We start from the raw sequence: 24,125 nt of genomic DNA, 5'->3' as shown, positions 1-24,125 counted from the left end.
CAAAAAGATGTAAGGATCTAAGAGGGGTAGATCCAGGTTTTATGGAGTCTCAAGCTTATACAATTTAGGGGATTCAGAACCTCACATTTTAATAGATGTGATAGAGAAAAACTATAGAAATAAAATTAGATATGAAAATAAATATTAAATCCAAATAAGAAAATAAATCACAACAAATAGCAGTTTTTTAAAGCTGATACACCTAGGAAAGTGAACCAAAAAATCCAGAAAAGGTAATACAATATTTTTATCAATTTGCTGCCTACTAGCCCTCTCTAATACATTTTTCCTACATTTTTTACTGCATTATCTTTGATCACATCTTTACCTGACAATGATTTTGTAATATAATTTACAGAGAAAATAAAAAGATAAATTCCTCTTTTTTCTTAACATGGTTCTTTGAATGTTTTTATTATTGATAATTCTAATTTCTAGAGCTGTTATTAAATTTTAAAAGTCCTTTATGAAAAAAGTAAAAAATAAATAAAATAAAAGTCCTTTATGAAATTTCTTTCATGTAAGCAATAGAATTTGGAATAAGTTTCAAGACTTAAATTTGACTCTGCCGTTCAAGGCTTGTTTCTCCTCCACCCTCCTCATGCTTTGGGCCTGGGTATGGTGGGACACACTTATATCATAAGTCCTCTGGCCCCAGACCTGCACGTCACCACACCTGGATGGCCAGCAGTAACTTAAGTAGACATGAAAGTGGTTGTGAGCCAGAGAAATATATCCCACTCAACCCAGATTTAATCCCATTAAATCTGAAAATCAATTTCCCTTTAACTGGATCCCAAAAATGCCCATGGCCATTCCAACATCACCAACGTGAGGGGACATTGACAGAAGGCAAGACCAAAGGGATGGACAGCAGTCCTAATCAACTGTGGTGAAGATGTCTCAATTTTGAAAATTTTACTAAAGCAGACGACCACATGAATGCATTGGGAGGGCGCCCCACCCTGTCTTGGAAGGGAGCAGTGCGAGTAAGAGGCCCTGAAGCTTAAGCTCCTTTAGTTTGACTGTCAATCCTCCTCTGTGGTTCTGTACCATCAGCCCCTACTCTATCCCCAGGTCTAGGTGCTCTTTTGTGTTTTCATGACCTTAGAGACTGTTTTGCTGCCAAGTGGACCCATAGTCAATTTCGCCACCAACCTCATCTTTCCTACGTCCCTGGTCCAGTTTCTGCAAAGCTCTTGCTTTATCTCTGCTGTCTGCCTTACTCTTTTTCTTTTTTTTAATTAATTAATTTATTTATTTTTTGGCTGCTTTGCGTATTCGTTGCTGTGTGTGGGCTTCCTCTAGTTGTGGCAAGCAGGGGCTACTCTTCATTGCAGTGCTCAGGGCTTCTTATTGCAGTGGCTTCTCTTGTTGCGGAGCACAGGCTCTAGGCGCGTGGGCTTCAGTAGTTGTGGCACGCAGGCTCAGTAGTTGTGGCTCGTGGGCTCTAGAGCGCAGGCTCAGTAGTTGTGGCTCAAAGGCTTAGTCACTCCGAGGCATGTGGGATCTTCCTGGACCAAGGATGGAACCCGTGTCCCCTACATTGACAGGTGGATTCTTAGCCACTGCGCCACCAGGGAAGTCCCATCTGCCTTACTCTTGACAGTTCTTTCGTCCCTGTTCTCACCATTAACCCTAGCATGGTGGTAGATCCACTTTCTTACAAAAAGGTCTGTCTGTCCAGGATGATCACAGACCAATCGCTGGACTCTGAAGACCAGTGCCCCCCGCCACTCTCCCCTCAGTTGTACTTAACGTGCTGGATTATGACCCAGTTGCCTCCTCTTAGAAGTGCTTTGAACTATTGTTTATAGACCCATTATCTCAAAGGTTTCCTAATCACAACATTCAACATGTTAATTAATGACACTCAGCTCAAATTTTCTGCAATACATAAACTATGGACCATCCCTTCTTAAAACTCTTCTTTTGGTTTCCATACTGCCTGCATCCTCTCCTACCTCCCCATTTCCTTTACCTAATAATTCCTTAAATGTAGGCCTTTTTGGTCCTCGTCTTCCAAACAACCTCCCTTAGCTGTAACCACAACTCCTAAATCTACATTTGTGGCTCGGATGTTTCTCCCAATCTCCTGACTGTATTTTCCAGCTAGTTTATAGGCATCTCACATGTCTATAAATGTCTGTAATGTCTCACCTGGTTTCGAAGTCCACATACCAAAGCTGATCTTCTGACCTTCACCCATCAAATGCTCTTCCTTGTGTGTGGCTCCCTGTTTCCATTAAGGGCCTAACCACTCACCCTGGTCTAGACAGCTCTAATTTTCTCGCTCCATCCTTTAGCAAATTGGTTAGATCCAATCATGTCAAGTCCAGCTCCGCAACATCTCTCAAACCTGTCCCTGTCCATCCAGTTTCCAAGGCCATCAACCTCAGTCCAGGCCATCAGTTCCTTGCATGCAGACTTTCACAGTGGTCCCCTAATTGATTTCCTTTCCTCCCAGGGCTCCTCAGTCTAATTTTTCCTGCATACTGTTGATGTTCATTATTCTACAATATAGATTAGTTCATGTCATTTTTCTGTGCAAAAAAAACTTTTATACTTAACAAAGAAAGTTACTTAAAATCTCTATAATATGCCCCAACTTAACCTCCCTGCCTTATGTCTCACGTAAACCCCCATGCACGTCAAGACCCAGCCACTTGGGCTTCCCTGGTAGCGCAGTGGTTAAGAATCCGCCTGCCAATGCAGGGGACACAGGTTGGAGCCCTGGTCCGGGAAGATCCCACGTGTCGTGGAGCAACTAAGCCCGTGCGCCACAACTACTGAGCCTGCGCTCTAGAACCTGGGAGCCACAACTACTGAAGCCTGTGCACCTAGAGCCCGTGCTCCGCAACAAGAGAAGCCACCGCAACGAGAAGCCCGTGCACTGCAACGAAGAGTAGACTCTGCTCACCGCAACTAGAGAAAGCCCGTGCACAGCAATGAAGACCCAACACAGCCAAAAATAAAAATAAATAAAATTAAAAAAAAAAAAAAAAATCCAGCCACCTAACCACACTGGCCCTCCCCATGCCTCGCCCACCCTGTCCCATCAGCTCCAGGCTCCCCCTCTCCTCCCGAACTACCTTTTCATCCTTCAAACCAGCCAATCTTCTTTTTTTCCTTCCAGTTTTACTGAGATATAATCGACACATAGCACTGTATAAGTTTGAAGAGTACGGCATAATGATTTGACTTACATACATCATGAAATGATGACCGCAATAAGATTAATGAACATCTATCAACTCATACAGACACAAAATAAAAGAAAAAATATATTTTTCTGTTGTGATGAGAACTCTGAGGGTCTACTCTCTTAACAACTTTTGTATATAACATAGAGCAGTGTTAATTATATTCACCATGTTGTACGTTACATCCCTAGTACTTCTTTATCTTATAACTGGAAGTTTGCAACTTTTGACCACCTTTTTCCAATTACCCCTCCCTCTATTCCCCTCAAACCAACCAATCTTCTTAACTCCAGAAATCCTCCTCTCAAGGCTGCAACATTTGTCTGGAATAATGTGAATTTGGGTGACTGTCCTATGCATCATTTAGATGGAGACCTCTCTTCCCCATGAAGCAGTGAGTTTTCCAAGACCAAGTCGTGGGTCCTCCTACTACTTGTTTTCCTCCATCCCTGGCACTGTGCCTCTGCTCAGTAATCTCATGGTCAATGTGGAGGCTGTGGTTTAGAATCCCTGGGGACAGTGTGACCCACTGTGCCGTAGACAAACTGCTCAGGAGAAAGGGCCCTGAGTTTGCCATCAAAGAGACTCACATTCAGAACCAAACTACACGACTACACGACTTGGGGCAAATTCCTTAATGTACTTTTTTTTTTTTTTTTCCTTCGGTACACGGGCCTTTCACTGCTGCGGCCTCTCCCGTTGCGGAGCACAGGCTCCGGACGCGCAGGCTCAGCGGCCATGGCTCACGGGCCCAGCCGCTCCGCGGCATGCGGGATCTTCCCGGACCGGGGCACGAACCCGCGTCCCCTGCATCGGCAGGCGGACTCCCAACCACTGCGCCTCCAGGGAAGCCCCCATTAACGTACTTCTGACCTCAGTTTCCTTATCAGCAAAATCGGAATAATCGTAACTTTGCAAAGCTTAAATGACATGACAGGCACAGGAGTGTGTGGACCTGGAAGCTTCTCAAATATTGATTGGACTTCATCATGCTGTCACTGCCAGGCCCACCTCGACTTTTGTGTTTTCAGCTTTTTAAGCTGGGAAACGTATCACAGTCCAAAAAACTACTCTGGAATGAAAAAACACTTCAAAAATCTTAAAAAATCACAGTGAGGGATTAAAACTAGTAGCTAACACAGTAAGGTAATAATAAGTGTTACAAAACCCTTATTATAGTGCTTGCTACGTTGCACTGTAACAATTTATTGTCTGTCTCTCCCATGAGGTTCTCAAGGGAAAGGACTGTGACCTTTTGTCCCTAGCACCCAGCACAGTGCTTGGCATGGAGAAAGCTTTCAGTATATGTTTACTGTCTATCTGAAGAACAATTTCACAATCTTTTACAAATTAAATTACACATATCTTTGACCTGCATATTTCACTTCTAGGAATTTGTCTTACAAATAGGCTTGCACAAGTACAAACAAAGAAGTCCAAGAAAATGTGGCCTGTGGTATTGTTCATAGTAGCAAACCAAAAAAACAAACAAAAGATACCTCAAACATCCAAAATTAGAGGTCCAGTTAAAAAAATAAATACATACATACCAAGAAACACTATGTAGCATTAAAAACTGTGAAGTAGACCTCTAGGTACTGGTGTGAAAAGGTGTCTAATATACATTGTTAAATGAAAACAGCGATATACACACACACATATACATACACACGTAGGCCTGTATATGCAAGAACAACTTCTTGAAGGATATACAGGAAACTGTTTATAGTGGTAACCTCTGCAGACTGGGACCAAAGAATCAGGAGAAAGAGGAAGAATTTCCATGCTCACCGTTTACCCTCCAATACAATTTCAACTTTTACCATGAGCAGGAACTAAGTTTAGATTTTTTTTTTTTTGGCCACCCCGCACAGCTTGAGAGATCTTGGTTCCTGACCAGGGATCGAACCCGGGACCCAGCAGTGAAAACGCTGCGTCCTAACCACTGGACTGCCAGGAAATTCCCAAAATTTTTAAATAATAAAGTAAACAAATATTTGTTGAACGATTCTGTGAGGTTGTCTGGGTAAAATCTGTCTGATGATTAATTTCCATCAGCCGGATAAAGAAAGTGATATGTGGAAGCTCCTTTCTTTTCCCTTGATGTGAGTTCAAAGACCATGGGAACAATTTCTGGAACATTCAGCTGCACAGCAGGCATCTCCAGTGGTTTATCGATGTCACTAAGAGCTCGAGATGCATTTATAATCCCACCCGTAAGAGTCAGTTGTGGCTTGTTCTCCATGATCAATTACCAGCCCCATCTTCCACCCTGTTAGCGAGAAAGCACATCCTCCCCGGGACAAAAGGGAAAATGGAGAAAAGGAGCTTTGCCGATTGTCTCTGCAGACCTCTTGCTCTTTCCCTGGAAGCCATGTGGCTGCCTTAACAGTTGTCTCAAAGCTGGCACTGCCTAAAGGAGAGGGATCTATAGCAGCAAGTGGTGGTGATTAATTTTAAGCTGTCATGGAAAATGTTTTTGCACTTTAATGTCAGAGAACTGTATTATTATTATAGGTCTGATGCTCCCTTGCCAAGGTGGCGTGTTTGCTCTCAGGCTACAAAATGAACACAGAGAGCTTTCTGGTTGGCTCCCAGGGGCATCTTTTGGAGAAAGGACAAATGGGAAGCTGCCAAGCCAGCCAGGTCTCCCCGAGCCCTCCCCCACCTGCCTGCCTCCCTGCCCCAGCTGGAGCAGCCCTAGCTGCTCCCCTCTGCCCTTACGGTTATCCACAAGGGTCTCAGTTTGTCCTCTTGGGCCGTTAGGAAATCCCAAATAGTGGTAGACATCCCAGATAAGAAAAGGATACAGGAGGTCAAGATTCACTCTAAAGAAACGAAGGTGCTGACAGTGTAGAAGCAGGTGGAGGAGAGCATGGGGGCCAAAATCAACCAGTACACAAACATCTAAAGGTCCCCCCAACCTGGGTCTGAATCAGAGACAAAAACTGTTCCTCGGGACTTCCTTGGTGGCGCAGGGGTTAAGAATCTGCCTGCCAATTCAGGGGACACGGGTTCTATCCCTGGTCTGGGAAGATCCCACATGCCACAGAGCAACTGAGCCCGGTGCGCCACAACTACTGAGCCTGCGCTCTAGAGCCCACGAGCCACAACCACTGAGCATGCGCCCTAGAGCCCGCGAGCCACGACTACTGAGTCCATGCACCGCAACTACTGAAGCCCGCACACCTAGAGCCCGTGCTCCGCAACAAGAGAAGCCACCGCAATGAAAAGCCCGTGCACCACAACAAAGAGTAGCCCCCGCTCGCTGCAACTAGCGAAAGCACGCGCACAGCAACAAAGACCCAACGCAGCTAAAAATTAATTAATTAATTAATTAGAAAAACCACCTGTTTCTCTCCCTTACCTACCTCCATGCCCACTATCACTCCTCACTCCCCAAATGCCCAGGGGAAGGGCGGGGGGAGAAGGGGGGTGCAAAAACTGACTAGCTTTTGCATTTCAATAAAATATATATTTCTTGCATAATCTGCCAGCAAATTAGATCAAAGAGCTGTCAGTTTATAAAATCATGCCATTTATGAAGGGAACAAACTTAAAATACACTCAGTTTAAAATAACAGTCACCAAGAGGCAAGATTGATTTTGGTAGCTAGAACAGATCTAGGAACTAGAAGAGAGTACAAAAGACAGAGACTCAGAACATTTCCTTTGTAGCACTGTATCAAACACCTTTTTCAACACTTAAGTAAGAAAATCACAGTAATAATAGTAAACTTCTATTTATTGAGATCTTACCCTGTGCCAAGCCAGACACTTTACAAAGTTTTTATTTATAATCCTACTGCATGGGAAATATAGTTATTCTCATTTTTCAAACGAGAAATCTGAGAATCAGGGAACTTGCTAAGAATACGCTACAAGGAAGCAGTGAGGACCACCCGGTTCCCCAGACCGGACTACTTCCTGGGATGTTCTACCAAGAGAGATACACGTCATGGCTACACAGCCTATATTCTAAGCGAGTCTTGGATTCAAATGTTTCTTTTAATTGCACATTTATTCAAGGCATGGCAGAACCTAATTTGAGCTTAAAAAAAATATGGTCCTCTACTGTATAGCACAGGGAACTCTGTTCAATATTATGTAACAACCTAATGGGAAAAGAATTTGAAAAAGAATAGATACATGTATGAGTATAACTGGATCACTTTGCTGTACACCTGAAACTAACACAACATTGTTAATCAACTATACTCCAATATAAAATAAAAAGTTTAAAGAAATAAAAATAAATTAAAAAAAATATGTTCCTTGAAGCTATTCGAATACTGGCTACAATAAACCAACAGGAGAAGCTGAACTTGTGCCCTGAGTCAAAAGCATCGCTATGTTTCATGTTAGGGTTTGATGGAAAGGGACTGAGAGCCAACCTTGCATATAATACCTGCTACAGTATCCATAGCTCTTTTCTTGTCCAGGGGCTTAAACTCCCTCATAAGGTGGTAATAGAATAAGAAGATGCTTTGTGCACCACCTCTGGACTAGCTCTCTCCTCTGGGCTCCAGATCATAACCAATGCCATTTGGATGCCCCAACTCATCTTGTCCAGCACTGAACTCATCACTTCCCCCCAAACTACCTCCTGGTTTCCTATCTGCATGAATAGCCTTTCCAGCCTCCCAAGGGCCTGAGGCAGTAACTGGGGTGAGATCCCTAACTTCCCATCCCCCACTTCCGACACTCCCCAAGTCATGTCAGTTTTGTTCCTTAAAGTCTCAGACCTGTCCATTCCATTCTGTCTACCCTATGTCTCTCCCACTACTGCAACCGCCCACTAACCAGACTCACACTTTTCACCTTGCCCTGTCCTAACCATCCACTGCATCTATTCAGAGCAAAAGTTCTAGAGTAAATCTACGGAGTTCCCTGGCGGTCCAGTGGTTAGGACTCGGTGCTTTCACTGCCGCAGCCCGGGTTCAGCCTCTGGTCAGGGGCCTAAGATCCTCAAAGCTGCACGGTGTGCCCCCCCCCCAAAAAAAGTAAATCTAATCGTGACATTTTTCTTCTTAAAACCAAATGACCTCCCTATTGCCCCTCTCCCAGATATTTTTTAACAGCTTCATTGAGATATAATTCCCATATCATACCCATGTAAAGCACACAGTTCCATGGTTGTACTACACTAGCAGAGTCGTACAGCCACCACCAGGATTCACTTTAGAACATTTTCATCACGCAAAAAGAACCTCCATACCCATTAGCGGTCAGTTCCCATTTTTCCTCAACCCCTGGCAATTAATAATCCACTTTCTGCCTCATTGAATTTGTCTGTTATTCTGACATTTTACATAAATGAAATCATACAAGATGTGGTCTTTTATGACTGCCTTCTTTCACTTAGCATAACGTTTTCAAGGTTCATCCATGTTGTAGCAGGTATCAGAACTTCTTTCCTCTTTTACGGCTGAATAATATTCCATCCTATGGATAGACCACGTTTTGTTTACCTGTTCATCAGCTGGTAGGCATTTGGGTAGTTTCACTTTGGGCTATTATGAATAATGCTGCTATGAACATTCACATGGAGGTCTTTGTATGGCTGTATGCTTTTGTTTCTCTTGGCTAGACATGAGTGGAATTGCTGGGTCATATGGTAAGTTTATGTTTAACTTCTTAAGAAACTGCCAAGCCGTTTCCCTGTTTTCTAAAGTAGCTGCACCACCCCCAGATACTGTAAAGCCAAGTTGTTTAACGCGGTTTATAAAGCCCTTCCTAACCTGGTTGCAGCCTACCTTTTCCCCTTCATCTCCATTGACACTCCAACTCAAACTGTGTACTGTATACAGTTCAAACTGTATGCTCGACTTAGCCATCCCTAAAAAATATATATCCTCTCTCTCCTTTGGGCTTCTGTAAACACTGTTTCCCGTGCTTGGACTACTACTCTCCAGGCCAATGCCCACTGGTCCTCGGGCCTCAGTTTCTGTGACCCTTCCTTCTAGGACCCCCAACAAGACTATTGTCGCTTCCTTGTGTGTGTGACTTGAATTGACTGCTCTGGCAACACTTGTCACACTGCGTTATCGTTGCCTTTGCCATGAGCATTGCCACTGCTGGTCTCGATCCTTTGTTTTTTTAGATTCCGTATATATGTGTTAGCATACGGTATTTGTTTTTCTCTTTCTGATTTACTTCACTCTGTATGACAGACTCTAGGTCCATCCACCTCACTACAAATAACTCAATTTCATTTCTTTTTATGGCTGAGTAATATTCCATTGTATATATGTGCCACATCTTAAAAATATGGAATGCTTCACGAATTTGCGTGTCATCTTTGTGCAGGGGCCATGCTAATCTTCTCTGTATCGTTCCAATTTTAGTGTATGTGCTGCTGAAGCGAGCACTCGATCCTCTTTTTTTGTTTTCTGTTTTTTTGGCCACGTGGTATGTGGGATCTTGGTTGCCCCACAAGGGATCGAGCCAGTGCCCCCTGCAGTGGCAGCACCGAATCCTAATCATGGGACCGCCAGGGAATTCCCACTGGTCTAGATCATTTACTAACCAGTAAGCTCACTGAGGGTAAGGATTACGCCTTTCTTCCCCAGCCTGGAATTGGTGTCTTGGAGGTCAATAAATGTTTGATAAACGTATAAAGTCCCTGGTCATCACTCTTCTTCCCTGGGAGATTAAAGCTGTGGTGCCAGGATCCAGAGCTCCCTTCTCCCAAAGGAAATCATTCGCAAACCATCTTGTAAATGCACAGTCTGATTTTCAAAATAAAACATTTGTAGTTCCTTCCTAATTCTGTTTTGCTCAGGCTAATAATAAAATGAGTTGGCATTTCTTGGGTATATATCAACTGACAGTAGAGGGAGCCAAGCCAAGAATGTGTTAGGTGATGGGTAGGCGTCTGTATGCGATTAAAAATAGACCATGTGTAATAATGAAGAATTGAAAATTACTCAAATGCCCAACAATTAGGAAATAGTTAAATAAATTCCGAGATTAGATAGATAGATAGATAATTAGATGAATAATACTGATATTAAAATTGTAAATAGGGAAAGGTCTGTTCGAAACAATCCTAAAAATAAAACCAGAACCCCAACTAGAATGAACACATTGATTACAACTATGCAGTACTGTGTATGTGCAATGACAAGAAATGTCACGTCATAGAGCCAAGTGAATAGTGGGTGTTTTGTAATGAAACTTAGAATTTTGTTTTTTCGATGTTTTTTAGCTTTTGCTGCAAAAATCTAGAATAAATAATTGTGATGTATTGTATCCTAAGTGTGTATCATAAATTGAAACCATTAAGCTTCTCTAAGGTACCTAAGGCACGGTTTATAATTTGTTGGAGATATATGATGCATTGCATCCCCTAAGTAAAAAATATATGTGTGCATATGTATGTATGTGTATATACACATACCTATATGTGGTTTTCATATGCTCTCAGAGAAGGTAAAATGTTTTCACTTTGTCACTGCCCCTCGCCTCCGTACTTCTGGGAGTCAGATAAACAAGCACTACGGTATTATCTCCTCTTTATCAGGTTAACATTAAACACAATATGAAACTGAGATTTATGAGGCCATTTGCTCAAAGTGACAAGCTAGGGCTTCCCTGGTGGCGCAGTGGTTGAGAGTCCGCCTGCCAGTGCAGGGGGCACGGCTACGTGCCCCGGTCCGGGAAGATCCCACATGCCGCCGAGCGGCTGGGCCCGTGAGCCATAGCCGCTGAGCCTGCGCGTCCGGAGCCTGTGCTCCGCAACGGGAGAGGCCGCAGCAGTGAGAGGCCTGCGTACCGCAAAAAAAAAAAAAAAAGTGACAAGCTAGCAAGGATCAGAACCAAGACCAGAACCCAGGTGTCTTGGCACAAACACAAATTCTCAACTCTGCACAAAATCCTGAGCCAGGATGACCAGGATAAGAGCAGCACGGGCTCTCTTCACTTACTCAAGATCTTCAGTGTTCTTCCCTGAAGGACCTTGCACAGCATCCTACACAAGGAGATGCTCAGATAGCGTTTGTTCAAGGGATTGATGCATCAGTGGATCCATCAATGGGCAGGAATTTAACAGGCGGACACTGATTCATGAGCAAAAATTCTTCGGTACCCTTGGTGGTATCAGTCTTCACCAGCCCTTCACTACTATTTAATATTTTTCCTCTACAAATATTCTATTCATTCAGCAATTGATTATTAGGCAACTACTCTGTGTAGGAAACTGTGTCACTAGCTTACAGAATTATAACAATAAGGTATTAGTCTTACCTTCAATATACTTATCATCTACTAAGAGAATGAGATTTGCATTTTAAAAATCACTATAATTCTTGGCAGAATATGAGATGAAGGGAGGATAGACAGTGTTCAGAGAGTCCAGAGGAGAGAGAAAAGGTATTTAGCTGAAAGAGTAAAGGCAAGCTTCACAGAAATGTGGCATTTTGGCAGGGCCTTGAGTGACAGGAACAATTTCACAAGAAGAGATGGGGGAGGACATTTCAGGAGAAGCAAAACACTTTTAAAAAGGCACGAGGTGAAAATTTTCACAAAGGTGAGGATCTAAGAAACACTCAGTTTCCTTAGAGAAACACATTTTGGCTAAAACATGTTCCTTTTTGTTCCCACAGTCACTTTTTCCAGTCTCTTTGCCTAAAGGGAGCTGGAGGGTGCTTTAGCCAAAAATCTCATCTGACTTGGGCAGGTGCTAGAACTCGGGCCCCAGTTCTGTAGAAATGTACTGTGAGGGCTGGTTTGTGAATGTCCTCTCTTTTACGAACAAGGTAGAAGGTATTATTAGCCCTGTTTTAGAGCCAGTGTGAAACAAAGGTGCAGAGAGACTGGGAACTTTCTCAAGGTCACAGGATGAGTCAGCTGGAAAGAAACCCTAGAACAAGGGCTGCCCCCCTCCAAAGGAGCCCGCAGAGGCACGTCTGTGCCAGGGGACAACGTGTTCCCACCCAGAACCCCCGGCATCTTCAGTGCCTTTTCCTAGGAGTTCAGCACACACAGCAGACATGATTTCGTTCTCTCAGCACCCACTGAAGTCGGGTGAAGGCATCTTTACGTTCTTTTCTCAAGGAGACAAACTAAAAGTCCCCAGGGTATCCTAAGCAGTTCATCTGCAAGCAAGTAATATGTCAAAGTCACATTGATGATTGACTCAAGAGCAGTGCGCTTTTTGACTCTTGTCTTGGGACCAAAGGCCAGCTAGAGAGGTGGTGGTTTGAAGGTTGAAATGTGGCATTTTAAGACCTGAGTTCTGATCCCAGCTCTGTGCCTCACCTGCTGTTTGATTCTGGGCAATCACTTAACCCCACTGAACCTCAGTTTCCTCATCCATAAAATGGAAACAACATATCTTTGCAAGGGCTTCCCTGGCGGTCCAAAAAAAAAAAAAAATCCGCCTACCAATGCAGGGGACACGGGTTCGAGCCCTGGTACGGGAGGATCCCACATGCCGTGGAGCAACTAAGCCCGTGCGCCACAACTACTGAGCCCGCATGCCACAACTACTGAAGCCCGTGCCCCTAGAGCCCGTGCTTGGCAACAAGAGAAGCCACCGCAATGAGAAGCCCGCGCACCGCAACGAAGAGTAGCCCCCATTCACCACAACTAGAGAAAGCCTGTGTGCAGCAACGAAGACCCAATGCAGTCAAAAATAAATAAATAAATTTATTTTAAAAAATAATTATATATATCTTTGTATCTGTTCTCAGCATGTATTTTTTTCTTTCATCTGATGGGGCTTGCATTCTAATGCCTCCACATGTATTTTTAAATGCTAAGAAAAACAGCTGAGAGAAAACCCACAAATCCATTAAAAATGGTTACTTTGCGGGGAGGAGAATGGAACTGATCAGCTTCTATTTGTAGCCAATGTACTTCTATTTCACTTGGAATTGCTTGAAATGACCCAGGCAAACAAATAAAGGATAAAAATAACAGCAACCTTATAAATTACTGTTTAAAAAGTACCTAGCACAGTGATTGCCAAAGACCTCCCTCTCGACAAAAGTTAGTTTTACATTTAAAAATTAATCATTATGTCATGTGGCAAAAAGGAGGCGGAATCAAGGAACAAGAAGAGAATAACACAAAGTTTCTAATAAGAGCTAAATTCCTTGGGAGACAATGAATGGAGAAGAAAGAGCACAGGCCCTGGCTTTGAAAAAGAGACCTGGTTTTGAATCCAGTCACGGCGACACACGCATTCTGAGCTGTGGGAGAAGTCCCAGCCTCTCTGGGCCTCAGTTTTCTTATCTGTAAATGGAAGTAAAAATTCTCAGCTCATAGATTTACGGTGAGGATTACATGAGACAAATACGTGAGGTGCTTTAGAAGGCACTGAAAGTTACATGTAGTGTGGGCCACAGAAATGAAAACACTGTACACACCCACAAACCTCCTGTTTTACCTGCTTCCGACAGGTGGAGTGTTCCTGTGGGTTATTATAGGACCGTATCATGAGGGAACGTCTAAACTGTTTAAGCCGCAAATTATCCTTTTAAAAATATTTTGTGCTGTATCCTTAAAAGTTGCTATAAGGGTAAAGATTGAATGTTCCCATCATAACAGCAACAGAATGGCAATCGTGTGAGGTAAAGGATGTGTGAACTAGCCTGACTGCGGTAACCATTTCGCAATATACACATGTATCAATATATGTGTGTATTATGCACCTTAAACTTACGCAATAGTATGTGTCAATTATATCTCAATAAAGCTGGGGAAAAAAGTTTTAACAGAACTGAATTAAAGCCAAGAAAGCACCTTGAAAACCAGCCAAAGTGGTTTCCATCTTTCTGATATAGATGGACTTTTCAAGACCACATACTTGGCGGTCAAATGCTGACCTCGGGGATCCCCTGGTGCTTCCTGGACATACTGTGTTTAAACTCCTGCAGCCTTTGGTAGCAGATGTGTTTAAAGAGCCATAAACTCAGCAACGATAGACAGAAACATACTTGCTTTCCTCCGGGCTTCTGGCTCGGAGTCAAATAATTTTTCCTGGGTAGGAATCTGACCTTCGTGCTCTGTTCTGTGTATCTGAGGGCTGTTTCTAGAGGAGACTCAAAATCGGGATGATTTTTTGTTCCCTTCGAATCAAAGCAGTTGGCTTTCTGTTTCTTCGCCTGTGAAATGAAGCAGCCTCCTTGTCACAATGGCATAAAATCGTGGCTTGTTGTGAGAGGTCAATGAGACACTCTACATGACAGTGCTTTGCAAACTGGAAACAGTAAACCATTCAGAAGAAAACACATGAGACAAGCTGAGGTCCCAAACACTACAAGTGCGGGATCAATTTTCTGGTCGAAGGAGAGACTTAATGAAAACTTTCCTAAAACTCCAAGGAAAAGAAGTATTTTTGCTTTTGAACTTTATGAATTTGTTTTGCCCCAAATCTCCCACTCCTTTCGTCCTTAATCTCAATTTTTGGCTTTCAATTTTGGTTCAGTGCTTCTGCCTGTGTTTTAATCATCTCTCCCACCTTCCTCTTCTTCTCTTTGCTACCATGGGCATTTCCAGGCAGCACATGAGGTGGGAGAGCTGAATTTCTCAGAGAAAGCAGTGGTTGGTCCATCCAGCTCTCTTGTTAATTGCATCTCTTAATGATGCCACAAAGGACAACAACAATTTCCTAAGAACTCTTGTCTTCTCTGCTTCTTTTTTTTTTTTTAATATTTATTTACTTACTTACTTATTTGTTCACGCCGGGTCTTGGTTGCGGTGAGCGGGCTCCTTAGTTGAGGCATGCCTGTGGGATCTAGTTCCCTGACCAGGGATTGAACCCGGGCCGCCTGCATTGGGAGCGCGGAGTCTTATCCACTGTGGCACCAGGGAAGCGCCTTGTCTTCTCTTCTTTATTGAGTGCTTCCGTGTTCCAGACGTTGTGCCCAGTGCTTTAACCCCACCTGTCTCCCTTACAATCCTCACAACAGTCCACTAGAGAAGACTTTACTTATTTCACAGATAAGGAAAGTAAGGGTCTAAGTAAGAAATCACGTGACTTGTTCAAAGTCACACAGCTAATGAATGACAGAGGTGGGATTCAACTTCAGCTACATCTGACATCAAAGCCTTTCGCCACTGGACCACACCGCCTCCTAGCCTGCTAAAACTTTTGTATGACCTGGAGCAAATCCGACCCCACCACTGCCCATCCTACCTCCCACAGTCAGCAGGGCTGGCGTCCATCAAGCCTGGGACATCCACGTCTCTCTCTTGAAAACCCTGGCTGACTCTTGGCTGCCCTTCAAGACTTACAGGAGATGCCTGTGCTGAGACAACCTCGCCAGCATCCATCCCCAGGATGATTTCGAGACCCCCCTCTAGGTTCCCATAGCCCTAACACTATGAATTTTTTTCTTTCTTTCTTTCTTTCTTTCTGGTCCCACTGCAGGGCACGTAGGATCTTAGTTCTCCGACCAGGGATAGAACCCATGCTCCCTGCGGTGGAAGTGTGGAGTCCTAACCTCTGGACTGCCAGGGAAGTCCCCAATGAATTTTTATATTTCAATTGTGGGTTTATTTGTGCTTCGCCCTCACAACTTGACCAGCAACCAAAGGGCAGTGTCTGAAACTTTTTGTGCCTAACCAGTGCTTAACCAGAGCCTGGCACTGGAATTTAGTTGGCCCTCTGTACTTGTCTGTTGAATGAATAAATGGATTAATATATAATGAATACATGAACAGCAACAAAAGCTACAACAAAGAACAAGCCAAAGCTGCTCCTTACTTCTTGTACCCTCATCCATATCGATGCAACCAACCAAGTAGCATGAAATCAACAGAGATTTATTGAGCCGTAGGGCAGTGCAGCTGAGTGCTGGCACTCTGCATCAGAATATCTTAGAAGCGAGGACGCTGGGCACAGATTTCTTGTCTGTAAAAGAAGTATAATAATCATACTTTTATCACCAGATTGCCATGGGGCCAAATCGCAGAATGGATACAAAAGCACTTTGGAAACTGAGGCGTGATATGCAAATGTGGGTGGTCGTCACTTAATTGTTATTATTATGTACAAAGCACTGTGTCAGATCCTGAAGGAGGACTTACAGAAGAGGAAACTACTGCCCACAGGACACGCACACATAATGAAGCACTCAAGGGACTGTGAAACTAGGCAGAAAATAATGAAAGAGGTTCAAAGACTTCGAGGGGCTTAAAGGAGGGAGAAATCAGGGGTCAGGGGTCAGGGGTTCAGATGGGCCATCATCTAAGGCTGTGGGATCTAAGGGATGCTTAATGACAAGGTCCCCACTCTCAAGCCATTTATGGTCATACGCATTGTCTGGTGGGACTGAAATGCGTGGTGTATGAACACAGACAGCTTTTCCAGTGTGTGGTCAGTGGAGGACATCAGAGACCTGGATCTTGCAGAGCGGGTGGGATTCAAGTTAGACTAGAGATGGGTAATGAGTTCCGTACAGGGAGGAGGTTGGAAACAAAGCAGGACTGAGCTTGGAGGGTTTAGAAGAGCAGAGGAGAGACCTCTGTGCTCCATCGCGTCCTCATTCCCTGACCCCGGGCACAGCATCAAAGTCGTCTGAAGTGCCACACTGGGTTAGATCAATAGTCCATTCAGCACTCTAAATTTGGACTGTAGCTCGGGGGGATATTTTGGGAGAGCCTCTGGTTGTCCTATTTGGGTAATCACTAATCTTTAGCGATTAGGAAGATAAATTATAACCCATTATGGAATAATCATTCATGAATTTCTATTCACCCTGTCTGCATCTATAGGCAAAAATCCCCCCAGAAAGACCATCTCAAAGGAATGTTCTATAATATAAAGCTGTTTCCACAGGCTCTCAGATGGCTGATAGAAAAAAAAAAAAATTTTTTTTTTTATATAAGATGCAACCCTAAAAAAAAAATCCCCAAAACTTTAGAGACAGAAAGCAGATAAGTGGTTGCCTAGAGCTGCAGGTGGGAATGGGGAGTGTCTGCAAATTGGCACAAGGCGACCTTTTGGAGGATGGAAGTGCTTGAAATTTACATTACAATTTGTGGATTTCATGATATATATATATATATTATGTCTCATAAAATTTTTTTTAAAACCTATATAAATGCTTCCTCCAGTCCATTCCCATAAAATATTATTCTTTATAAAGGAAGATATGGCAAGGACAGACATGAGAATAGGAGGAAACTTAAAATTGTGTCACAAGAAAAGCATTTCAAGGACCTGGGATGTTCAGCCTGGGAAGGTGAGGGGAAAAGAGAAAATCTAGGGGCACCTGGTGGTACATGAGAGAGAATGAGAAGTGCTTCCTGGAATCCCAAGGAGACTGAACCAGCTAAAACGGATGAAGGTTGCAGCTTGCTCTGAGAAGTAGAGAGCCACCCAACACTGGAAGGATTCAAGCCTAGGCCGAATGCCCCGTTGTTGGATGTTGCAGGTTTTTAAACAACGGATGAGGTCATGGAGTATCAGGGCTTTAAGGCCCTTTCTCACTCTCAGAGTCTGATTCTATAAACTGGATGAAATGTGGGTTTTCCCCGTTCATTAGGAGAACAGAATGAACATACCAGGCTTTTGCTCCTTCCCTTCCCAAAGAGCCTGACTACAAAATTGTGCAAAAAGATCCAGTAACTAAACTGGGGATCTAGACATCGGCAGCTAATATTACCTTCCTCTCCCGCAGTTTTTTATTTCTTTACAGTACCTAGAGATTGAGGGTCAGTTCTGTTGTATCTTTGGGTCTTAAACCCAGAAGCTTCAATGTTCCCCACAGCAAACCACCTGTTCCAGGCAAACCCACCAACACACAGCCCCCCAAACACCTTTCACATGTTCCATTCTGCATCTTTCTTCAGATCATCCCCCCTGCATACAAGCCCTCCTCTGATCCCCACACTTGCCTAAGTCCTAAGCTGCCCACAAGGCCTGGGTCCGGTTGCTTCTTGCCCCTGCCCCACAGGTGAGATGGTCTTGGAGGTATGTCCTGGGAGGGCCTCACTGCCAGCCGTCCACCAGAAAAGGCCGAAGCTGGTTATGGGAGGCTGAGGCTACAAGAGGCCTGGGATGAACTCGGAAGTGGAGACCAGAAATCCAAAATAGGTCAAAGCCAAGGGGATGATGTCTTTGGCACAGGATTAGGGGATCCAAACAGAACACTGATTCCGTTTTTTTATTTCCTTTCAAAGTTTTAATTTATATATACTTTATATGTAATATTAAGAAGTCAATCTTGAAAGAGAATAAATTATATTATCACCATTTAAATAGTTTACTTACATAATTGTCATTTTTATTTAAGTTCTAAGGGGAATTCTGCTTTCACTCTTAATGAAAATGATGCCCTTGGGACTTCCCTGGTGGTCCAGTAGTTAAGACTGCATGCTTCCTCTGCAGGGGCACAGGTTCAATCCTTGGTCGGGGAACTAAGATCCCACATACCGTGTGGTGGCACGGCTAAAAAAAAAAAACAACAAAATTAACTAATTAATAAGATAAAATGATGCCCTTGTTGAAAATGTAACGGTCACTGAAATGTCATTTCGTGATTTTAGGCAAACCAGCGAGGGGTATCTCAGTCCAAGGATTTTAGAAACTGACTTACTGAGCATTCTCCAAAATGTATCCTCTTGGCCTTCGAGGGTTTCTATGTTCAAACTTAACAAGAAAAATTGAAAATGAAGAACCTATTTGCTGGAGGTTTTCAAAATTAGAAAATATTATAAAAATTCAGTTTATATTTTTCATAATCATTAATCTATGGTCTATATAAAAGTTTTATCTTCTTATCTTAAGATACCACTAAATAAAGGCATACCAGGCACAAAACCCACATGCAGTAAATATATAATAAGCGAAGTAAATTGATAAATGCCATTAGTTACACCATTCCTACCAAAACCACCATTGCTTCACAGCCTTTGGTGACACAGTTGTATAGCTTGTCAGATTCAAGTTCATTACATCCCTCGAAGAAATAAATGTGTCTTTTGGAGTAGAAGACTGCATCAATTTTAGGTTCAATTCCTGGAAATTTCTCAGTAATCAATATGGGATAAACAAGATCCATAATTACCTTCTCTCATTTCTCCTCCAACATCGTTTATCCACAAACAGGCTGGTCTTGTAGATGAGTGGATTAAAACCAGCAACTTCAATCTTGTCACAGAGTCAGGGAAACCCAGATAATGTGTACTTTTGGTATAGCTGGGTTGTGGTTTTTAAATCACTGCTTAACCAGTACTTGCAATCTTTAAAAAGAAAAACTTGACTCCTGGTTCCAATTTCATATGTGGCTTAATAGCTCAGGAAGCTTCCACCAAAAGAACTCATCTTTAAAGAAAAAACTTTTTCTTCCAATTGTAATGATAGTATCAACAGTCAAATTGGACCACATGGTCTAAGGCTGTGACACTGCCTTTATGAGTCTTCATTGAGAGACCAAATGTCACAAATGACCTCAGCAGAGAGGCAAAGTCTGTTGAGGTCAACATAATGTAGAGGAGGAACATAGTAGCCTTTGGATGTTTGGAATGGCCAAACTCATGACCAGCAACAAGAAACACATTTATGCCCTATTAAAATGCAAGCCTCCCCCAATACCAGCTCCAGGCCCATGAGCACAGGTGATGTTTCCATCTCTGCCATCAGAATTAGAGTCTCTGTGAGCTCCTTGTGGGAAATATATGATATCAGCCTCTTCAGAGTTCTTCTGTTTGAATTGCAGGGGGTCACATCACTCCGTGCTTGAGAAGCCTGGGGATGGCATAGTCAACGTCCTTCCACACCATGGAGGGTAATTCTTGATTCCGTAGGTGGCATGATGTTTTGTCCATACTGGTTTCCCCATCATTGTGCCAAACTGGTGAACACTGGGCCTCCCACACCTTGGTGTGGACCTCATTGTCAGAGGAGAGGCATCCAACTGCCAGGTCACATTAGGCCCCAAGAAAAAATGCCACATTTCCTGGATTTTGCCCACCACAAAGTTGCTAATGATTCTCATTTGAGCATGGGAGTTCTTTCCACCAGGAGGCCATAAAAGGTGCCCGGGTACCTTTGTGCAAACAGCACATCATTTTCTTCTAGACTTGTACTATTAGACAGAGGAACAACTCCAGAAGCAGCAGCTTGAAGAACGAGAATTAAGAGGAGAAACTTCATTCCAAACTTCTCTTGAACAGTTTAACCCGATGAACTTTGTTCCGTTTTAGACTTCAGCTGGCTTTTGTTCCTGCCTTATACATATGCAGGTATTTCCACCCCCAGCGTTCCTGAATGTCTCTGACACCAGATCTCAGCGAGCACTCCCTCCTCTAAATTCCTTATTATCTGTACCTCCTATTTAATGATACCTTATATTATTACTCAACTTTTCATAAAAATGGTCTGATTTACCAACTGTATTGTCAGACCCTTGAGGGAACACAAGCCAACCTGAGTGTCCAGATTTATTATTATTGTTGTTTATTTGTTATATTTTTCATTTTATAGGCTGACATCTCCCTTCCACCCCTCACTCTCTCCTTTGACCCTGAATCTTCAACTTTAGACCAAAAGTTTTCACAGGTGCACTCAGATGAAAATGAGGTGAGGAACAGAGAGCTACTGTGTTTTTTTTGTTTTTTCTTTTGCGGTACGCGGGCCTCTCACTGTTGTGGCCTCTCCCGTTGCGGAGCACAGGCTCCAGACGCGCAGGCTCAGCGGCCATGGGCCCAGTAGCTCCGCGGCATGTGGGATCTTCCCGGACCGGGGCACGAACCCGCGTCCCCTGCATCGGCAGGCGGACCCCCAACCACCGCGCCACCAGAGAAGCCCAGAGAGCTACTGTTTTACCAGAAGGAAGGAAGCCCCAGAACTCGGGATCTGTGTCCACAAGTATGGCATCACAAGTATCTCAGATCAAATCTGAGTTCTAAAACTAGAACTCTATTTACAAAGGCATATTTAGAACTTCTAGACTTTTCTGAGCTTTTTGTTGTTAAAGCAAAGAAATGCTATGATGAGGTGTCCAGCCTACGTGTAAAAGGTTCCTTCAGAATAAAAAGACTTAATTGAAAACATTTTACTGGAAGTAATTCCACACTCTGAGTAGTATAGCTGTTATTGGTCTTACACATTAAATGGGCAGCAGCCAAACTTTTCTCCTGCCCCTTTTATTAATAGGAGGACCACAGACATGTTTAGAAACAGCCCCAGTACAAGTGGAGGTGACTAGGACCACCTAACACACACTGCCTGCCATGAAGTCCTAGAGAGGAGATTGCTTTATCTTTTATTCCAATTATTTGCTCTTGCTTTGGGCATAGAATTGTGTTTAAAAGCTTTGGGCTTTTTCTGGTTAGCGGCCTGAGGTGACCTCTAAAAATGGTTCGCTATTCACTTGACCCAGAAAATCCCACAAAATCAAGCAAGTCGAGAGGTTCAAATCTTCGTGTTCACTTTAAGAACACTCGTGAAACAGCCCAGGCCATTAAGGGTATGCATATCCGAAAAGCCACGAAGTATCTGAAGGATGTCACTTTAAAGAAGCAGTGTGTGCCATTCCGTCGCTACGATGGTGGAGTTGGTAGGTGTGCCCAGGCCAAACAGTGGGGCTGGACGCAGGGTCGGCGGCCCAAAAAGAGTGCTGAATTTTTACTGCACATGCTCAAAAATGCAGAGAGTAATGCTGAACTTAAGGGCTTAGATGTAGATTCTCTGGTCATTGAGCACATCCAGGTGAACAAAGCCCCCAAGATGTGGCACAGGACTTATAGAGCTCATGGTCGGATCAACCCATACATGAGCTCTCCGTGCCACATTGAGATGATCCTTACTGAAAAAGAACAGATTGTTCCTAAACCAGAAGAGGAGGTTGCCCAGAAGAAAAAGATATCCCAGAAGAAATTGAAGAAACAAAAACTTATGGCCCGGGAATAAATGCTGCAAAAAATAAATGCAAATAAAAGTAAAAAAAAAAAAAAAGTTTATTGAGCTTGGGCTTCCCTGGTGGCGCAGTGGTTAACAATCCGCCTGCCAATGCAGGGGATACGGGTTCGAGCCCTGGTCCGGGAAGATCCCACGTGCTGTGGAGCAACTAAGCCCGTGCGCCACAACTACTGAGCCCACATGAGCCTAGAGGCCGTGACCCGCAACAAGAGAAGCCCGCGCACCGCAAGGAAGAGTAGCCCCTGCTCGCCGCAACTAGAGAAAGCCCGTGCGCAGCAACGAAGACCCAACGCAGCCAAAAATAAACAAATTAAATAAATAAATAAAAAAGATTATTGGGCTCAAACTCCCAATGAATTCTGGGATTCTCGTTTACATCTGGCCTCTGTCTGACCACTCCCAGTGTTGGCAGATGACTACCGGGTGAGGCTGTTCTGTCCAGTAATGCACAGCAAGGGTGGTCAGGAAACATCCCAAGGGCGAGATGGATCTTCCTAATATTTGTCTGATATTTCTGTCCCCCACACCAGTCAGCTTTCTTCATTGAGTGTAATGTCTTGAACTGCCAAGGCAGGTCCAGCTCTACAAGGCACAGGACCCATGTGTGTGTTATATGACTGGGTAACAAAACCCAGCGGAGACAGTGTTGGAATTTATGCTGTAGCGTATCCTCTTTTTATTTCCTTCTTCCATTATTTCAGATAAGTTAAACTTACAGAGTTATACAATTGGTAAACTTACAAGGGACTTCCATCTACATCATGAATTCTCAACACGGGCCAAAAAATCTTACTCATTTTATATGTAAAGCACAAATGTACATACAGTTCATAAACAGATATACAGTATATCTGGTGGTATGAAAAGTTTATGGGAAACGGCAGTTAGCAAAAATATATCTTTAAAAGGGTTCCTTAGGGGTGAGAGAGTGAAAGAAACATTGAGAGACGCTGACAGACCAGTGTTTTCAGATCAAGTAAATCAGAATCTAGGCACGGGATCCAAGCAACACTATTTTTTTTTTCTTTTGGCCACGCTGCGTGGCTTGTGGGATCTTACTTCCCCAACCAGGGATTGAACCTGGGCCTCCGGCAGTGAAAGTGCCGAGTACTAACCACTGGACCGCCAGGGAATCCCCAACACTATTTTTTAAACTATTTAAAAAATTTTAATGAATGAATGAATGAATTTATTTATTGAAGTATAGTTGATTTACAATGTTGTGTTAGTTTCAGGTATACAGCAAATTGATTCAGTTATACATATACATATCTATTCTTTTCCAGATTTTTTCCCTTATAGGTTATTACAAAATATTGAATGTAGTTCCCTGTGCCATCCAGTAGAACCTTGTTGGCTATCTGTTCTATATATAGTAGTGTGTATATGTTAATTCCAAACTCCTAATTTATCCCTCCCTCCTAAACTATTTTTCTAATGAGGTAGAAAAATCCAGAGCCGGGATTGAGAACCACTGACCCAGATCAACCCCCTCTTATTCCCTGGGGCAACTGAGAACGAAAAAAGAGAAATAACCAAACCAGACAGCCGTAAGTCCCTCTTGACAACTATGCCAACATTGTTTTCAACATGCTATGGTGTCTTTTTCAACTTTGATTCTACAGTTTGATTATGCTTTATTACATAATAGCCTGTTGACAGTTTGGTCCATGTTTTACACCAAACTTTATCCTGGCAGTTTGAGTAGTGATTTATGGTTTTTTGTAAAAATTGAAAATATACTCCATGCATATGGTTTCGAAAAATTCAAATACAAAACATACCTTATGAAAACTGAATATCTCTCACTCAACCCCTACTTCAGTCTCCAAGTCACCGACCCCCTTCCTCAGATGCACGCTCTGTGCCATGTCTCTTGAGTGTCTGTCCGACAGATTTCTGTGCCTCCTTCTATCCCCTTTAAGTAATGCAAGCGCTTGATAATTATACAGGAAAAAATAACGCTCAAATCAGAGCGCCCAAGCATCTTTACTTCTAGCTCCATTGTATCTTTCTCAGGGTTTGGTAATGACAAGTACACATCC

General features: G+C 43.2%; 1 non-coding gene and 2 pseudogenes across 2 annotated transcripts; 1 reads left to right on the top strand and 2 right to left on the bottom strand.

Annotated features, from left to right (window-relative positions):
• Positions 1-9,467: 9,467 nt before the first annotated feature.
• On the bottom strand, positions 9,468-9,574 carry LOC114884884. The gene has a single exon (XR_003790945.1). It is a non-coding gene; the product is annotated as a U6 spliceosomal RNA (small nuclear RNA).
• Positions 9,575-19,030: 9,456 nt separating this feature from the next.
• On the bottom strand, positions 19,031-20,313 carry LOC114883963 (annotated as a pseudogene).
• Positions 20,314-21,496: 1,183 nt separating this feature from the next.
• LOC114884216 lies at positions 21,497-22,116 on the top strand (annotated as a pseudogene). The gene has a single exon (XR_003790809.1). The product of XR_003790809.1 is annotated as a 60S ribosomal protein L17 pseudogene (transcript).
• The last annotated feature ends 2,009 nt before the right edge of the window (positions 22,117-24,125 follow it).

This window comes from Monodon monoceros, unplaced genomic scaffold (genome assembly GCF_005190385.1).
Source record: "Monodon monoceros isolate NGI ecotype Baffin Bay Population unplaced genomic scaffold, NGI_Narwhal_1 Super_Scaffold_5, whole genome shotgun sequence".
Taxonomy (NCBI): domain Eukaryota; kingdom Metazoa; phylum Chordata; class Mammalia; order Artiodactyla; family Monodontidae; genus Monodon; species Monodon monoceros.
The sequence above is the reverse complement of the archived record's forward strand: the minus strand, read 5'-3'. Positions and strand labels throughout refer to the sequence as shown.